General features: G+C 42.6%; 2 protein-coding genes across 8 annotated transcripts in view; one reads left to right on the forward strand and one right to left on the reverse strand.

The window, feature by feature from the left end:
• LOC134542448 (ecdysone-induced protein 74EF-like) overlaps nucleotides 1–16,858 on the forward strand; it is a 507,486-nt gene that overhangs the window by 294,800 nt on the left and 195,828 nt on the right. The window lies entirely within an intron of this gene.
• LOC134542433 (U7 snRNA-associated Sm-like protein LSm11) overlaps nucleotides 1–16,858 on the reverse strand; it is a 195,055-nt gene that overhangs the window by 107,264 nt on the left and 70,933 nt on the right. The gene's annotated exons all lie outside the window — the stretch shown is intronic.

The following is a 16,858-nucleotide window of genomic DNA, read 5'->3' on the forward strand; positions in this document are numbered from 1 at the left end:
CCTCCAGCGCGTCACAGGACGCCGTCCTTGCCGAGTGGGGACGCCGGACCTCGAGTGCGGCGACGCCCTTCAAGAACATAACATCCCGCCGTCGAAGCGCCTTCGCTTCCGGCACCGCCACTAAACATCCATCGTCCGGAACCCGATACGCGGCGCGACTGGAGGGAGACGGCACTTTTTGTGCTCGCTGTGCGCTGGGAAGTGGCCCGTGGTGCGAGCTGGCTTCCGCCCACCGGGGCTCTGGCTGGCTCGGTCTGCGTGCCTGCGGCATGTACATTTAGCTCGTTAGACTGCAATCATCTATGTCCGTGCTAGAGATGTTACCCTTGTAGCTGGCGGCCGTCTGCGAGAGAAGCCACTGCCCTATTTGACCGGGCCATACACGGCGCGTTTTCTCCCGCACTAGGTGGCTGTGATTGGTGTGTTGACAGTAGACATGCACCTGAAATAAACCCAGCCAACCACGAAACACAGACAATGGTACAAAGTTTTAACACACAGCTGGTCCGGAAATCTTTCCGCGAAAAGTGCGTGGCCCTAATCATTAGTAGGGACCGGAAAAATTCGTGGGTTCAATGACCTGCAGGATGAACTCCATAGTTCTACGTACACTCGGTCAAATGTCACCCACTCATTGGCTTCTGTGTTTTGAGACGTCCCAACGTAGCAGCCTGTGATTCAATAAAGCTTTGGTTGGGTGTTACACATTGGCCCAGAGTCATCCAGGCGCGTTGTGATCCAATAGCAGAGGCAGCACTGAGGTATAACTATTTGTATTTTAGCCTATTGCGAAATGAATTCGCGAATTTTTACGGTTTCTACTCATTAGTTATTTTATACTTAGGGGCATGTATTTTTCACGAAACGATTTCGAGACGAGCTGGGAGCTAAGACACAGTAGCATAATTTTTCATGATTGGTCGAGCTTCTTTCTAGTGCATGTCTTCATGCTGTCGGCAGACCATTCACAATAAACACGTTCCTGAATGGCCGGTCAAGTAAGGCAATGGCTTCTTTTGCAGACGGCCACCAATTACAGGCGGTAAACCGCTGGGACGGTCGTACTTCAGATTTTTTTTTTCGCTAAAAATACATGGTCCTGAGGTATTTGAAATTTAGCCTATCGCGATGAGAATTCGCTAATTTTTTTTCCGGTCCATGCAAATAAGTTGTCTAGTGTAAATGTCCTGGCGCGCGTACTTGCCTGCCTGCTAGGTCTTCGTGCCGGGGCAGGGATGGAGGGGGGAGGTTTGGCCCGCATGCACGTGCGAGGCCCCGTGCGCACAGGAAGCAGCGTCCACGGCACGCGCCGCCATTGTCGCTCAGCCGCGCGGCGAAGCGAAGGTCGCGGCCCTTGTTGTGCAGCGCTTCCTTGTTCGCACGTCCCTTATCTCGCATAGGGCGTGGGCGTGTGTTGATGCCCCCCGCCTACCTGGGCACACGTGCAGAATGTGATACGCGGTGTGCAGAGCTTCAGAATGAACACCGCGATTGGGAAACTGTTCAACATATCCCACTGGGGGGCTGTTTATGAAAAGCATTTAAAAGAATGCGCTGAGGTCAGATGGGTACTTCTGTATACGTAGTTCGTGTTTAATTTGAATTTTTAGAAGTGAAAAGGGCTAAAAGGCATTTTTTCCAGAATAGTTTTTAGACGTGAAATGCCCGGTATAAGGTTTTTTATTACTCTTTTATCATCGTTTCTCCGCCTCCTAATGTTATGGTTGCTGCTCAAATCTCATAGTTGTCCTATGCACGACGAGAAGACACCGCGCCAGTCCAGAGCCTTACTCTTAAAGACGATAACGTGCTAATAAACACCTACGAAGGTCGCACTTATCATCCCGCCTCGCTAACTCAGATACACCCCGGACTAGATGGGCCCCTTAATAAATGAAATCCAAATTTGATAGCTAATGCCCAGCGTTGCAATGACTCATTCAATTTTTTTTTGTAATTAGTTATAAGTAGGTAAACATATTCAAAGCATCTCTATATCTCTATATACCTCCCCATATCTCTCCCTATATAACTTTAACTCTCCCTGTATATCTCTCCCTATCCCTATAATATCTATATCGCTCAGCATCTATATATACATATCTCTACATCACTATCTTTCTCTATTTCTCTCTATCCCTATATCTCTGCATCTCTGTATACCTCCCCATATCTCTCCCTATCTCTATATCTCTCAATTTTTATCTTACTATTAGTATCTATATCCCTCTACATTTCTCTATCTCTCTTTATCTCTCTACCTCTCCATGTCTCTCAATCTCTCTTTATCTCAATCTCTATACGTCTCCATCTATCATTAGCCGTCTCTCTAGCTCTATATTTATTTATCTCTCTTTATCTCTCTTCCTCTCCATGTGCGTCTATGTATCTCTCTTTATCTCTCTACATATCGTTTTGTCTCTCTATATCTTTTTTCTTTCTATCTCTATATCTCTTATCTCTCATATCTCTTACTTTCCAAGTGTGTCTATTAATCTCTCTTTATCTCTCTACCTCTCTCCATATATATTTCTATCCCTCTCTTTCTCTAGCTCTTTTTCTTTATCTCTATCATCTCTTTTTATCTCAAAACATCCCTGTCCCTCTTATTCTCTCTTTTTATTTATCTTTATATCTCTTGACTCGCGTTCCACCATTATTATTCGTATACTCATGCAACATATTAAATTGCAATGGATACGCAGAAGGCATAAACAATGCAAAAGCCCGTTGCCATGGAGATGAATAAGGCGTCACCAATAAATTGGCGGCATTTCGTAAAAAAATTTAATTTGTTTCAAGGGATGGTTTTCTTGAAATCTCACCTAGCCAGTGACCTTCTCCATGTAACTAGAGTGATATATCATCAGACCGCATTGATTCAAGTTGAGTATCACAATTGCGTCTAACATGCTTACAAAAAAAATATGTAAATGTTTCCGTCTACTTGGCTGCGCGCTTAGGTACTGCACGTGTTGCTCTACTTGGTAGCGCACGGCTGACTTCGACTACTGTAACGGCATGGATAGTAGTGCCTCACGTGTCTGTGCAGACATCTGGTAAACAATGTCCATCATCCATCCATCCATCCATCCATCCATCCATCCATCCATCCATCCACGCGATACGAATTTCATTGTGAGGCAATATAAGTAAAAAAAAAAATCGGATTTAATCCGTAAAAATTTGGGAAAAGTACTCTCGTTGATATTACAATCGGCTTAAAATGATGTCATGAATCAGATCCGTGAGTGGTGGTAACTCCTCTTGAATCAGCCTGTACGTAGGTACTCGTCTCTTGCTGTCATGTTGGTATCGGTCGGCTTGCAGGCTTACGCATCGCGGGTGTTTGCGGGGAGGGGGTCGTTTATGTGTGAAAGGAAAGGGGGGGGGGGGGGGGGGGAGATGAGCAAGCGTTTCTGCATCGCCAGCGCGAGAAGTGGGTCATCTGAGCGGCCGAAGTTTCTCAGGACATTCTTCCAGACCTCTTGCGCCGTGACGCTATACGCGGAGAGATTACGGTTCGAAGCCCGAGTTAGGCCCATGTCTAAAAATGGTTGAAAGTATGTCACTAGTCAAAATAATCGCCAGTAAGTAAAATTGCAACGTCCAAAACAATTCAGTAATTAAAGAGGGGAAAGATGGACCATGTCAGTTCCAAAGAAATTCTTTTCTATACTTTTACAAAATATTTCTTTAGAAACCAATCGCCAAGATATACAAGTTTGCAATACTAAAAGGAATACATTGTAATTTTGTGCAACACATCTTAATATATATAAATCTCGTGTCACAATGTTTGTCCTCAATGGACTCCTAAACCACTTAACCGATTATAATAAAATTCGCACACCATGTGCAGTTCGATCCAACTTGAGAGATAGGATAGTTTAAATCTCAAATTATAGTCGCAATTTTAATTTATTGCGATTTATAAAAGCGAAATATCACTCACTGACTCACTCATCACGAGATCTCTAAAACTATAAACCCAATTGACTTGACATTTAGCATAATTATTCATTTTGTGATGTAGACGCTCACTAAGAACGGATTCTGCGGAAATCCGATCCCAAGGGGAGTTTCGGAGGGGGGAGGGGGGGGTAATATATCAAAATTTCCATTTTTTGGTAGGAAATCACCATGGCAACGGCTGTTGCTTTGTTGATGCTTCATTCGTCTCTATGACAACGACTATTTCATTGTTAGTGCAGTCCTCATCACCGTTGAAATTTAGCTGGTATCTAAATATCAAAAATTACCCTTTTTTTTCAAGTATTTATATTTTACAGACTTGAAACTTCACAGTAATGTTCCTTATGTTACGCAGGATGACATTTTCCGAAAATTAGATCCCATGGGTGGTTAAAACAAGGCAACAGGATTTTGCATTGTTCATGCCTTCTGCGTCTCCATGGCAACGGGCATCGCGCGGCAGTGGCGTACCCACAAGGAGGGGCATGTATAATGAGCGGCGCAAGAGTGATCTGCCTGTAGACTGCCGTAGCGAAGTACGGGTACATCAGTTGTACGTTGCGTGCACGAGTCGGGAAACCATCGGTGCTATTCATTTTCTCTCCGGTACATTATACAGCATTGTAATAAATTTTCACTGATTTTTTTATTATTTACCATTACTGTAAATGGGTGATGTGGCTTAATTTTTTTCCATTAGTATAGCCGTGCGAAGCCGGGTCGGGCAGCTAGTATGGATATAATTATTTTTACATATATGAAATATGTTTTTCGAGATAATACAGAGTAATTATTACGAAAATTGGAACATAATTTTATATTTTAATTGAAGTTTCATTCAAGCATAATTGTTTAACCATAAAAAGGGTAGTATAATACGTAATAATTGAATTTTATTTGGTTGTTTAATGCTTATTAATGAAGGCAGTTAATACTGTAAATCTAATCAGGGAACGGTTCACAATAATGTCTTGAACTGTTGGCAGTACTGTGAACACTATTTTGTAGTTTTTCAGTTGTTTTCATGTAAATGTACAAATTTCCAAATATCTGTAATTGTACATGAATATTTCTGTTCCATTTACAAAAAAAAATACAGTTTTGGTAATGAAAATTACCAGCGAATAAAACAATATGGAAAGCTATGTGGTTCGAACTTAACGTTCGCACGTGGAGTAGAAGGGACATAACACCATTTGATTCAAAAACAAGGAAGGCAATCGAGTTTAGATTCCCCCGACTCAGCTGGGAATCAAAAGGCCCGAGACTTTTGGTCCCTAAGGTCAATCCTCGAGTTTGGCGACTAGCAGAGGAGATCGCAATATTTTCTCCGGCGGAGTGCTAGGACTCGACGACATGGCGAGGACTCGACAACAAGGCGAGGACTTGATGACAAGGCGAGGACTTGACAAGGCGAGGACTTGACAAGGCGAGGACTCGACGACAAGGCGAGGACTTGATGACAAGGCGAGGACTTGACAAGGCGAGGACTTGACAAGGCGAGGACATGACAAGGCGAGGACATGACAAGGCGAGGACTCGACGACAAGGCGAGGACTTGATGACAAGGCGAGGACTTGATGACAAGGCGAGGACTTGACGACAAGGCGAGGACTTGACGACAAGGCGAGGACTCGACGACAAGGCGAGGACATGATGACAAGGTGAGGACTCGACAACAAGGCGAGGACTCGACGACAAGGCGAGGACTCGACGACAAGGTGAGGACTTGACAAGGCGAGGACTTGACAAGGCGAGGACATGACAAGGCGAGGACATGACAAGGCGAGGACTTGACAAGGCGAGGACTTGACAAGGCGAGGACATGACAAAGCGAGGACTTGACGACAAGGCGAGGACTTGATGACAAGGTGAGGGCTCGACAACAAGGCGAGGACTCAACGACAAGGCGAGGACTTGATGACAAAGTGAGGACTCGACAACAAGGCGAAGACTCAACGACAAGGCGAGGACTTGATGACAAAGTGAGGACTCAACGACAAGGCGAGGAGTTGATGACAAGGTGAGGACTCGACAACAAGGCGAGGAATCAACGACAAGGCGAGGACTCGACGACAAGGCGAGGACTTGATGACAAGGCGAGGACTTGACAAGGCGAGGACTTGACAAGGCGAGGACATGACAAGGCGAGGACATGACAAGGCGAGGACTTGACAAGGCGAGGACTTGACAAGGCGAGGACATGACAAAGCGAGGACTTGACGACAAGGCGAGGACTTGATGACAAGGTGAGGGCTCGACAACAAGGCGAGGACTCAACGACAAGGCGAGGACTTGATGACAAAGTGAGGACTCGACAACAAGGCGAGGACTCAACGACAAGGCGAGGACTTGATGACAAAGTGAGGACTCAACGACAAGGCGAGGACTCGACGACAAGGCGAGGACTTGATGACAAGGCGAGGACATGACAAGGCGAGGACATGACAAGGCGAGGACTTGACGACAAGGTGAGGACTTGACAAGGCGAGGACTTGACAAGGCGAGGACATGACAAGGCGAGGACATGACAAGGCGAGGACTTGACGACAAGGCGAGGACTTGATGACAAGGTGAGGACTCGACAACAAGGCGAGGACTCAACGACAAGGCGAGGACTTGATGACAAGGTGAGGACTCGACAACAAGGCGAGGACTCAACGACAAGGCGAGGACTCGACGACAAGGCGAGGACTTGATGACAAGGCGAGGACATGACAAGGCGAGGACATGACAAGGCGAGGACATGACAAGGCGAGGACATGACAAGGCGAGGACTTGACGACTAGTCGAGGACTTGGACGACAGCGAGAGGACTCGACCTGCGCGGAAAGTCACCCGCCGCGGGACGTGACTCCACGCGCACGTATTTCCGTGTTTGGAGGACAGCTTTCCGAAAACACCGGCCGAGCGCGTGCCTCTTCGCCGCACCGCTGTCCACGCGCGGGGGTTGCCTTTCACCGCCTTCCCGCTTCCTGACTTTTCATACAACACCTCCGATGCCTTTTATTCATACAGTGCTTATTATCGTATATCTCCTTTCACATTTTTTATCTCTTGATAAATAAATTAAAAAAAAACTCCTTTAATAAATCTCTATCGTAGGCTTTCGTGGCCAGTCACTTAAGGGGCCCACCTACCTGGTCACACACACGGTGTGCAGAGCTTCAGGAAAAACAACGCGATTTCAAAACTACTCAAGATATCCGAGTGGGGTATGTTTACGAAAAGCATTTAAGAATTCGCTGAGGCCCGAAAAGTACTTTTAATTTTGGATCATGTTTTTAAACTGTATTTCTAGAAGAGTTAAAATGGCTGAAACGCATGTTTTCAGAGTAATTTTTAGGTGTAAAAAAAGTGGTGCAGATTCTTGAAAGCACTTAAGGGGCTTGCTTGCATTACACCTTTATCTTCATTTCCCCGTAATATAAAAATACGGTCACCGCACAAATTTCACAGTTATCAATTGACGACGAGAAGACTGCGCGCCAGTTCAGAGCCTGGCGCTTAGAGGCGATACCGCGCTAGAAATACCATCGAGCGTCGCGCTTATCATCCCGCCTCACTAACACACATACACCCCTGACGAGGCGGGCCCCTTAACTACTTCTGGTTTGTGACATGTCTTGTTGCAGCCATCTTCAAGGGCGAGTGACAAATGACTCTCTTTTTTTTAAATCACGAAACGCATGAAGATGCTACAGTGTTTTAACACACAGCTATAGTCTCGAAACCTTTGCGCGACAAATAAATGCTTCACCTGATGAACGTTTCGTAATATATATTTTTTGTACGGAATATAACCAACTCAACCTTTTTATGCTTAGAAAAGATTATTAATTTGTAATTCATTATTAACTAGTCATACAAGGTCCTATGTGGTTTTTGCGGGCTGAAAACTTTTTATCAGTGTTTTGTTTCACTTCTGCGAAGTAACTTTTGTCCTTCAAAGCATCTTCCTCAGATTGTCTGTGACCTATTATAAACGAAGGCATTTTCACACTTTCGAAAATTTTTACCAAAAATTTACGAAGAACTTTGGTTAAAAATTACCCAGGCACAGGAACGTGCGCAGAATTTCTTTTCAAAAAGTGGGAGGGGGGACGATTGAAACACTTTTCCCGCTGTTTGTTTTCAAATTATATACATTTGTTGGTGGGAATGAAATTTTGGGGGAGAAGGATTGTTAATATATACTCCCCATTCCTCTTCCCTTCGTACGCCCCTGTGAAAGAAAATCTTCATAAATTTGCGGATAATTAGTAAGTTAACTTTTTTGATCGTGATCTCGTAAGAATTGTTTCGGAGCATTTGAAACAATCTTCAAAAACCCTTCAAACCTACAACAAAAACTTTCTGCTTGCTTACACTCGCATGTTTACGTTGTTTAAATCGAAACACAAAATTGAAAGCCGGAACCTCCACAGGAAACATTTTCTGTACTTTTACAAAAGTTTCCTTTCGAAACCAGTTGCCAAAAAAATACACGTTTGTAATACTACAAGAAAGATGTTGTAACTCTGTACAACACAAGGCTATGGTTATTTTTACATATATGAAATAGATTCTTTCGAGATAATACAGAGTATTTCTTACGAAAATTGTTGCATAGTTATATATTCTAACCGAATTTTCATTAAAGCATATTTTTTTTTATCCATGGGAAAGATTACCAAATATTCAATCATTTGACTTTATTTTGTTTTATTACTATGCTGTTAATACTGGAAAGTTATTCAGGGAAAGGTTTACAAATCACTTTAATTATTGGAGGTTCTGGGACAAAACAGAGCATAAATTCCCGGGTAAGAATTCGAACCCAGTATTACTGCGAACACTATTTTATAGTGATATAGTTTTGTTTTATGTAAATGTACAAATTTACAAATATCTGTAAGGTGTGAGCCGCTTACTACAACTAATTCCATTACTCATAACTTTATTCGTGTATAGGCTTAGGTCGGGTTCCATTAATTACACCAAAGCACGAATGCGCATCCCCGCGATTTGTCGTTCCGTAACTCCGTGCGCTTGTTTTCGAAAGAGTTGCTAAAAGGCAGGCTACCGCGCACTCGTTTGGTCGTTTCGTCTTCAACATGGAGGCAAGCACACGCTTAAAATACCTCTCCATATGTTATGTCTCCAATTATCACTCTGTGATGTTCTTTTCTTATCTCGAGACTTATTCTTCTGTATCACACATAGAGATCTGGCTAGAGGAAAATAGCGGAAGTTGCCGTGTCTGGTGGATTTTATCGGGCCACTCCCGTTTCCCCAACTTATTTGTAAAATGTTTCATTCTCGTCTCATCACCCCGAATTAGATAAGACGTTACGTCCTAATTCAATCACTTACTTTACTTGTTTACAAATTAGTAAATGCTTTATATTTGTTATCCATAGCTTCAAGACTACGTCGATTGTGTGGTTCTACATAGTTGTAATTTCCTGTTTTGTTTGATCTATTTATCTGTTGTCTTAAATTATTAACGTCGGAAGTAACTGTGTTAATTATAGCACATAAAGGTTTTTTTTTTTTTTTTTTCAAATATAGGTGAGCTGTTGGCCCTAAGTTTTGTTCGTGCTCACATTTAAGAATCCATCCGGGAAAATTTGGGGGGGGGGGGGGGGTTGATTTTTGCGAGTTTCTGTTTCACTTTGAGAATGGAGTGCATTAAAACAAACATGCTTCATCACCGTATTCTTCTATTCCTCAGTTCCATTCGGATGTGACGCAATCGAGAAAGTGCGGCTTTGAATGAGGTCAATAAACTTACCTGATTGCAAAATGAAATAATACTTCATGTAATTATTAAGTTTTAAAAAAAAAAACAAATCAATAGCTCAGAATGCGTTTCCAAATTACTTACCCGCCGAAGAGCATTCGCAGAAAAAAGGTGGAGGATATATTTTTTTCCTTTGTTTCTGTGTGTATAGCCTAAGCCATGTTTTAGAAAGTAGGCAATGTGCGTAACTCAAAATTGTCTGCTGTCTACCTGTAATGAAATGGTGGTAGCACATTTGTATAGTTTTTTTTTCAATATGTCTGTTTAAATTTGACGCAATGTCATGCCCGGTGCGAGAGTGTGAAAGTTTGCATTCTAGCTTGCGACTAAATGCATGCGCGAAATTTCCATATCTCTAATCATAGGTGTAAAAAGGCGCGCAAATATCCGTAATGATCATCATCATTTACGCGCCTTTTTTACACACATATTGCAGTAAGTGAACGTCTGTTGAAAATATTTGTGGCAGAACAACGAATTCAAGGGAGGTGTCGAGTTAAAATGTTGGAAACAGCCCACAATGTGACGGTAGGAGAAACAAGCACGGCCTTAGAAGGAAGGCTGGAGGTGTGGGTGAGAGATGAGGGAGCAGGCCGTCAGCGCAAGAGGCGCGGGTCCGGCACAACCCGGCTGGGCGCGCCGCCGTCTCCGACACGTGCTTAACAGGATTCCGAAGAAGCCAGCCGCCGCCGCTGCATTAGTAGTTTTGTTATCGATCCCTGGAACGACTTTGTTGCGGCTGTCAAGGGTGTGAAGAAAAAAACTCATACGGTTTAGCAATGCAGGTTCATGGCATAACATTCCTGGTCAGTTATCCGTATTAAACATGTTTTTTTTTCTCTTCTGTATACAAAAACAAATTACACGTGTATTCTTCGGTATATTGCATTTGCACATGGTGTGATAAAAAAAATACGGTGAATGAAGTTTTCTAGTAGCAACTTCTGCTGTTTAAAGTAACAAGCCCGATAGCCTGATCCGTTGAGCTGGTCAATGTCGAGTTTGAACAAGTTGTGACTTGTCAGTCGGCTTGCAGGGCCGGAAGAGTGAGGTCGTGTTTGCCGTGTCTGCCGGACATCAAGGGGAGAGACCCGGAAATTTCGTGGATTTTTTTGACCTCGAAGTACCTATAATTCAAAGTCATAGGTGTGCTCAACCAATTTTTTTCCTTTGGTTGTTTTCTTAGCGAGATCAGTTTAAACCTTGTTAATTGGCATTACCTGACTCGCTTGCTTCTCTCCTAGTTGGGCGTCGTTGAATCACGGTCATAGAGGGGCGTGTCCGAATAACTGCGGTCCAATTATGAACACAGTGCGAGATTGTGAAGGTTTGCATTCTAACATGCGATTAAATGAATTCGCGAAATTTCCGTTTCTCTTATCGTGAATTTCTAAAAATGCATTAAGTTTGGTTTGCGGAACGGAGACCAGAAATATTTGCTTCCTACTTCACCACGACAACGCGCTGTGCCAGACCTCGCTTCTGATCCGCAAGTGTTTGTACGAATGAAAGGTTCCTGTCTGTCCACAACCAGAAATATCTCCAATCATGGAATCAACATTTGAATAATTGCGTATCGCTAGACGAGGAGAGTATTTTGAAGGAGACGAGTTAAAATATGACGTAAGCTTATTAATTTGTTCGGGAGAAGATTTCCAGACCAGTTGTGCGTAAAAGCACGGTAGTTCCTTCTGTATTTCGTTATTGGTTGAGTTTCTTTAAGGTACACGCCCACTATAAGCACACAAATTACATAAATTCAGGGAGGAAGCATACGCTTTCTAAATGGCCTTGCCACAGAAGGCAATAACTTCTTGTGCAGACCGCTGCCAATCACAAGGCATAAATTGCTGGTTCAGACATATCGTATGGAATTGTATTTAAAATCAGATTGTTTAGTGAAAAATCACCAAATTTTTTTATCCGCGTCGTAGATTTCAAATAAACCAATACCGACAACTATCTCGCCTTGTTGTTTGTTTATTTATTTGTTAGGCTTAATTTTCTGTAACACAAAATCTCTCCGATGCCATATGGCCGTAATTTTTTATCGAGTTACCTAGAACCACAATTGTTTAGTGAATTTTTTCTCTGTAGGCTAGACTCAATCGTTCTATACCTACGCAAGCCACAGCATTATTGGCTGTTACCATTACCGCAGACTTTCCATCCTTTGGACTGGGTTGCCTATGATTTCGGCTACACTATTTCTGCATGTTTGTTATTAGTTCGCGGTACTTACGGGCATTTAAAAAAGAAATTCGGGCCAATCATGAAGGCAGGACGTAACTATAAAAGTAGGAGGGGGGCAGACTGGTCTAGTGCCACGGACTCCACATTTGGGGAGGGGGGACGGCGCTAAACTGGTAGAGTAATTTTTACTATCGTAGTGTTAGAACACAGAAATAAAAGTTGTAGGGCAGATGACCTGAATTATTGTTATTGGAAGATACATACACGTATATCGTCAAATGTTTAAAAACTAGTATTTTTCACGAACTATCCAACTTGCGTTGTGTTAAAAATGAAATGACTTCCAATAAATATTAATTTATTATTTAACTTCATTATTATTTGGAGTTGTGGTATTTATGTGGTGAAGATAAGAGGTTGTTGTCGGGAAAGGTTTTGGTTTCCCTTTCCCCGGGTGGAAATTCTAGTTACGTTCCTGATGTAGGGGCCTCGATGGTTGAGTGGTCTGGTCATTCCCCTTCAACGAGGGTTCGGTTCCCGCCGGGAATGTTTCCGTGAGAGGTGAACGTGACAGACGTTTCTATGGGTCGGTTGGTTTTCTCGAAGCATTTCAGTTTCTCCTCCGCCCAATGCCCCGTTGTCACATAATCGCCGCTTATCGTCTCTACACAGTGTTACTTTGTACAACACATGACTATGGTAATTTTTGCCTTCATTAAATATGTTTTTTGAGTTAATACTGATTATTTCTTACGAAAATTGGTGCATAAGTTTATTTTTTCTTTAGTGTTTTATTGAGGCATGTTTAGTTTTAAATCATGGAATATTCGAATCTAATATTCAATCAGTGGACCTTATCTTGTTTTATTGTGCTTATTAATGTAAGCAATTAATACTGGAAAACCATTCAAGGATATGGAGGTACTGGGACAACACACAGCATAAATTCCCGAATAATAATTCGAACCTAATATTTCTACGAACACTATGTTGTAGTGTTATTTGTTTTTATGTAAATACACAATTTACAAATATCTGTAATTTTACATTAAATTCTCTGTTCCATTTACAAAAAAAAAGAGTAATGAACTACCATGGTTAGAGCCACAATCATCTCGCGGATTCATTGGGTAGGAAAGTGGACTTGAAGCATATATGCGTCTTCGCGTTTTGATGATTGGACGAGCTTGAGCCAACCAATTATAAACAAGAATAAGTGTTTACGTGTAACCCACCAAAATACATGACCTCTTTATGGACGAATGGGCACTCTAAAAAGGCCTGATTATTTATAGGTAAGTTAAGTCTAGCCAGAAGTGAAATTAATCGAGGAACATAATACATTCATTCGAGCAATCAAAAACGTAATACAGACACTTTGCTACCGAATGATTCCAATAACTGAACGATAGAATTAAAACGTCGTCGAGTAAGCAGTTCCTGTGCTAAGGTACTGTACTCGCATTCCAGAAGATTTTCCACGGATTTCCGAAATCACTCCACGCTAATGCTGGGGTGGTTCCTTGTTACAGGCCACGGGTGATTCCTTCCCCAACATCTCTGATCTGTGTTGTTTTGTGATATCGTGTCTAGTGACCTAGCTGTCAACAACACATTAAACCCAAAAATGTAATCACATCTCTTATTTTTGTATTTCATATATTTAATTTTTTTGGTCATAAATATTTCTTCGAGATTACAAAAATCTTGGCTTTTAACCTAACACATTTTTGTTCTCTTTAAAGCCACGGTAGCTTATTTCGTTATAAAAAATGTTATTATTTTGTTCTTTTTAAGGTGCCCATTTACCTGGACACACACACAGTGTGCAGGGCTTCAGATAAAATCACGCGGTTAGTAAACTGCTCCAGATATCCCACTGGGGTCTGTTTGCGGAGGACGGATAAGTAGTTCTGTTTCCGTATTTCGTTTTTAAACTGTATTTTTAGAAAAGTGAAAATGGCTAAAACACTTGTTTTTAGAATAATGACTAGGTAAGAAACATCCTGTGCAGATTCGTGATAGCTATGACCATGTATTTTTCGCGAAAATATTTTGAAACCAGCTAAGTGTTAAAACAATGTAACATCGTCTGTGTTTCGTGATTGGTTGATTTTCTTTCAGTTGCATGTATAACTTGTCGGCGCACGAATAGCAGTCAACCAGTGCGGAAGCCAACACTTCCTGACTGGACTGGCCAAATAGGGCGATGGCTTCTCTTGCAGACGACTGCCAATTACAGGGGAACAGTCTGTAGTTCGGGCATAACGTTTTGCAGTTCAGTGAGCGGCCAGATTTATTCGCGAAAAATACCTGACCCTAGAGCACTCAATGGAAAATTTCTCCGCCATATAGCTAATAATATGGTCACCACTCAAATCTCACAGTTGCCCTATGGACGATGAGAAGACTGCGCGCCAGTTCAGAGCCTTGCGCTTAGAGGCGACACCGCGCTGGAAGCACCAGCGAGCGTCGCACTTAAAATCCCGCCTCACCAACACAAACACATCCGTGACTATACGGGCCCCTTAGATGACAAAGGTAGTGTGCTTTCACTGTAAGTACATCACGCGTTGTTTAAAAATTATGTTTTCAATAGTATAACGTATCAATTTGTCGCAAGAAAACATTTGCTGCGGGCAGTAGTGGTCGCAAGAAGGAGGGAAGGGGGATATATAGTCGTCCTATCCCCTCCCCCCTCTCCGCAAAATTATGAAACATATTGCGACTTTTCAGTGAAGGCGGAATGTTATTTTTGGTGATGCATTTTGAGCTTTTTGAAGATCTGGAACAACATACTATACAGGAAGTGACACATGTTTAAAATGATGTGACAATATAAACCCCTTGAAGTCGAAGTATTTTTTTAAATACATAAATTATATATAATTTTTTTTCTTCTTCCTCCACATTTCTTTCTTTTTTGCTGAAAAGATGTCATTAGTTCTCATGTTGCAAATACATTTATAATACGAAAATAGCACACGCAATATAACGTAGAATTCTTTAAAACAATGCCGAGCGTGATAAATTTAGGCAAATTGTGTTTGCAACTACATTTCTCGCGCGAAACACTTAGCTTCAGCACCCACCGCTAAATTCGCTGCCGAAGCAACTACGACGACTATTGAATCATTCGATTAGCAGAACGGTATTTTGAACTACACAGTGAAACTGCTCCGATGAAAGCGAAAAAGACTTGAAAAAAAAAAATACTGAACCCCGGCAATGGGCCTGATTTTCGACAAGGAATGATAATAAATACTGCCCAGCTTGTTAAATTCAATTAAACAGTTAATACCATAAAGTTTTAATTTGTCTTCGCGCCATCTGCCACGGATGGCAGCACCGTGGTTGTTACACATTTCCGTTCCTTGACTCCAGTTCCATTCAGGAGATGACTCCCACCGAGGGCCGTGCACCGAGAGCTGGGACGCTGCACATCCACAGTCGCGGCGCGTGAAGCAGTTGTCCTTGTAGAGGGCGGGGCGGGGCGGGGCGGGGCGGGTGTGGCGCGCGGCGGCGGCTGACTCACGGCCGCCCTCCGAGGGCCGGTGCTCCGCCGTGCTCCTCGGCCCGCCGTGCTCCGGGGACAGCCCTTCTGGACTCATCCTTCCACGTCGAAATACACCCACGATAGTTAACGGATTCATTGGGTGGCAGAGTACCCTTGGAAGCGCACACAGAGTTCGCGGTTTCCCCGCGAACTGTAACCCGCCATAAGAAGTGGCCTTGAAATCGACCAATTACTAACCATTCTAAAATGTCTTGATTTTAATTAGGAAATTTGAGTCTAGCCTGGTGTGAAACGAACCAATGAAACAATTGTAGCTTTATCAATAGCAGTCTAATCGCAAGTGATTTTTTTTTTTTCGAGAAGATTTCCAGACCAGTTTTGCGTTAAAACACTTCAGTATTGTCTTTGTTTCGTGATTGGTTGAGAATTCTTCAAGTTACACACCCACTAAAGGCATTTCCGTTATGAAGCAAACGGTTTTTAAATGGTCTTATCAAATAAGGCAGTGACTTCTCTTACTGGCAGAAATTGCTGGTTCAGACATGTACTTATATCGTATTGCATCCTAGTTAGCAATCAGATAGTTGCGCGAAAAATCACTGTCTTTAGTCAGAAGTCAAAGTGAAACTTTTCCAAGTTATAATTCGTATGTTTGTTGTAACGCGGGGGTTGGTAACTCTGAGTAGAACGCCGTGGACATACCCAATGACATAAAAGTAGAGAGACCTCTGCAAAGTCCACACTATTATTTGGAGACAGGCTCTAATGCAAACCATAATATGACGTTTGAATTGCATCATTGACTCATGGGTGGAGGTACGGAAATTTAGCGGACTCATCTCGTCGAAATTTAGAATGCAAACCTTCATACTCTTTCATTGTGTTCATGTTTGGACCGCGTTACTTAGATACGACCCTCTATGACCGTGAGCCAACTATGCGTAGCTAGGAGCAAAGTAAGGGAATCAGGCTTAGTTCCAACTAACGAGAAAAAAATGCTCTAGCTAAGAAATCATCCACTGGAAAAAACAAATGGTGTTAGAGCAAATATAAGACTTTAGATTTTAGCTTGACGCCAAACGAATTCGCAAATTATTTGGGTCTCTAACAACCGTTCAGAAGGCCAAGCTGAAGCCAGCCATGTGATCTTTTTATTGTTAGCTGCAATGCTGAAGGTTAGCATCCCTGAGAAGAAACTTTGTGGATACGCCCATAAAAATATATATAAAGCCACACTATTCCACGGATTCATTGGGCAGCAAAGTAGACATGAAGAACGTATGCATCTGATCCACGTTGATTATTGGACTACATCTAAGCCTTTGACGGACCCTGGGCCAGTTATAGATGAGGAGAATTGTGGACCCACTCTTCGTAACCCGCCAAAA

The sequence above is a fragment of the Bacillus rossius genome, chromosome 1 (genome assembly GCF_032445375.1).
Source record: "Bacillus rossius redtenbacheri isolate Brsri chromosome 1, Brsri_v3, whole genome shotgun sequence".
Taxonomy (NCBI): Eukaryota; Metazoa; Arthropoda; class Insecta; order Phasmatodea; family Bacillidae; genus Bacillus; species Bacillus rossius.